The following is a 3,204-nucleotide window of genomic DNA, read 5'->3' on the forward strand; positions in this document are numbered from 1 at the left end:
GGACATTGGAAGAGTCAAAGACACACAATTGATGTTACAGTTTGCAGATTATTCAATGAAACACCCATATGGGGTGGTGGAAGATGTGTTGCTCAAAGTAGATAAGTTCTTCTAGTGGATTTTGTGGTGCTAAACATGGAGGAAGACAATGATATCCCCTTGATCTTGGGTATATCATTCTTAGCAACAAGCATGATTGATGTGGCGGATGACACCTTAACCTTTAAAATAAATGAGGAAACAATTACATTTAATATTCTAAAAGCCATTTTTATCATTTCAAACAATTTATGTGATCCATTAGAATCTATGATTTTTTGCTACCTAAAAGCGGTTCGCTTCATCCCTTTAAATGCAGTCATTTGATTTGGGAATAAAGTATAATAATAATAAATAGAAAGAAAAAAAATTAATGCTCGTATTATATAGTAATGGCCAATCTTCGATAAAAGAGAAGGTTCCATCAGAACAATTATTTATTCCTATTTCAGCATACCTGCTCTTTTTTTTTAGCATTCAAAAGAAAGAGAAAGGTGCAATCGAATTGAGATTTTCAATTGATAGTCGAAGAAAGAGTTAAAAATCAAGTACCTACTATGCCTTTAGAAAGGGTGTTGTGTCTATCCCATGTTGTTGTTAAAGATAGTGAAGATCCAAGAGTGAAATATTTTTAGCCATGTTAGAAGTATCACCATCTTACTCTTCCCACTTCCAAACTATATGGGAGAAGTTGAAAGGGAATGAAGAAAAGCTTGTAGAGAAAAAGAAAGATAAGCCACAGGTTGAGCTCAAGCAATTGCCACCTCACTTGAAAGATGTATGCCTTGGTGAGAAGAAAGATGATGTGTTATTTTTGTCATATATGCCACCTTGACAATGGTTGAGGTGTCAAGATAATTACTTTAAAGAAACACTTCGTGGGAGACAATTCATAGGTAGATGTAACTTTTATTTTTGCTATCTTATTTTTGTTATTTGAATTTGTTTCTTTTTAATTGTGTATGAATGTGCACTATGATGAAGAATTTGTAATAACTTGAATTGGTCTTAAGCTATCTGTTTGGGATTTTGAAATTTAAATTATATTTCTTTACTCATGTCATTGCTCAATTCGACGAGTTTCATAATGCATACATTGTTGATTACTCTAACTTGTCATTAATTTAAAATAAAATAAAAAATAAACTTTTTAATGACATGTTTGACATAATTTTGATAGTTCATACTCTCTCTTATTATCTTAGCTGTGAGCTTTTGAGCCTAAACACTTTAATTTTTTGTTGTGTGATTATCCAGACATATGTTATCCCTTCATAACTTGCATCACTTGTGATTTATGCATACACTATGGAAATTTTGTTTGATCGTTGGGACATTTCTAACCACCTGGTGCAATTTTATCATTTGCTAGCTCCTTTGAGCTTTGCCCTTTTCTTTCGGTTACTAGCCACATTATAAACCGAAAACCTTATTTTAAATAAATCACCTTACTTTGAGTTAGGTAGAAAAACTTTTGTCTCTTATTTGTAAAGTTCTAAGTTTGGGATTGCTCATGGGATAACAACCTTTTAAGTTTGGGGTGGTGGTTCTAAAATAAATAAATAAATAAAAGAAGAAAAAGAAAAAAGATCAGTTTATGTACTTTGATGAATAATAGCTTCTTGGCTCTTTTGCTAATGTTTGAGAATCTCCACAATTAAAATGTGAAGAAAAAACAAAGAAGTAGAATAATTTGAAAATGTATATATAACTCCATGTAGTAAACGCCTACTATCCAAAAAAATGTCATACTCTTATCTAAGCCCAATTACAATCCGAAAGCCCTCCAAAAGTGTATGTGCTTGTGGCATTGTGATTGCTAACTAGACTTTTTCAAGTATATGGTAGCATGATACATGTTCTAATATTTGAGTGATAAGTTCATAACCCTTGCTAAACACTTGAGATAAATTTTGGTGAGATTGTGTGAAGAGATAGTTGAACTTGATGAATGAATGTTAAGTTTACAAATGGTGTTGTTGTTTTTAGATGGAACTTTGAGGATTAAGCTTGATTTGATTTGAGAAACTGAGTTTATTTTTTTAACTGTACCAAATTTGAAATTAATTGTTGCTTGAGGACAAGCAACAAACTAAGTTTGGGGTTGTGATAACTCTTCATCATATGCATATTTTTCATTGTTTTTAGTCTTATTTATCTTTAATCATTTGTTAATTTAAGGAGTTATTTGATATATTTTGATGATTTTAATTTTTGGATTTAATAAAATGTTTATGTTCTTATTTCCTTGACTAAGTAGATATTTTTAGTAGTTTTGTGTTGTTTCTATGTTTTAGTTTAGTGCTGAATTTTGTTGAGAAATTAACATGATCTATGTGGAGTATTTAAGCTATATTTGGAGTTGTAGATTTCCAATTGGAGTGAAATAAAGTGCAACTAAAGGCTAAGTTCCATAGCTACAACTTTCATGAAGACATTGGAACCAAATCCTAATTTAAAAGAAGAGAAAAATGCAGTAAATGTCAGACAATAGATGTTGCGTGTCGAAAGCGCAAATTCTCGTGCATGGGGCACATTTCTATATCCCTGATTTTGTCTAGGTGCGCCTGGAGCGCAAATGTTGTTCTTGAGGCGCGTGACACGCTGCAAAATGTATATAAACATGTTTTTCTCACTTTCTAGGTAACTTTTTTACTATTGAAAAGTTTAGATATTTGTGTCATAGCGTATAAACTCATAGACGAGTGATTTTAACACCATTAAAGAAGTTTTACCATCATTCATAAATCTTTCTTGTAATTCTTCTCTAATATCTATCATTTGTATCTCTGTCATTAGTAACTAAATCCTATTTGTTAGGGATGAGTAAAACAAGATGAAACTCTTATTTGTCTGATAAGAATGAATTTATTGAATTATTTTTCTCATCTCTGTGTTTAATGCATTTTATTGTTTATCAACTTTAAATTTTTTTACGATTCGTATTTTGAAATGATAGTGGACGTTATGAATGCTCGAGATGAGAAATTCATAATATTGTAGTCTAGGCATAGATGCAGGTCATGAAACCAATTGAATTATTTGGAGATGCAATAATTAAATAAGAGATTTGTTGCATTGTAAAGTTTAATTTTAATCTTAAATTCATTAAGGAATTAGGGGTTACTTTGGAATTGAAGGTTCTGTCTCTAAGACATTAGGGAA

This window comes from Cicer arietinum, chromosome 1 (genome assembly GCF_000331145.2).
Source record: "Cicer arietinum cultivar CDC Frontier isolate Library 1 chromosome 1, Cicar.CDCFrontier_v2.0, whole genome shotgun sequence".
Lineage (NCBI taxonomy): Eukaryota > Viridiplantae > Streptophyta > Magnoliopsida > Fabales > Fabaceae > Cicer > Cicer arietinum.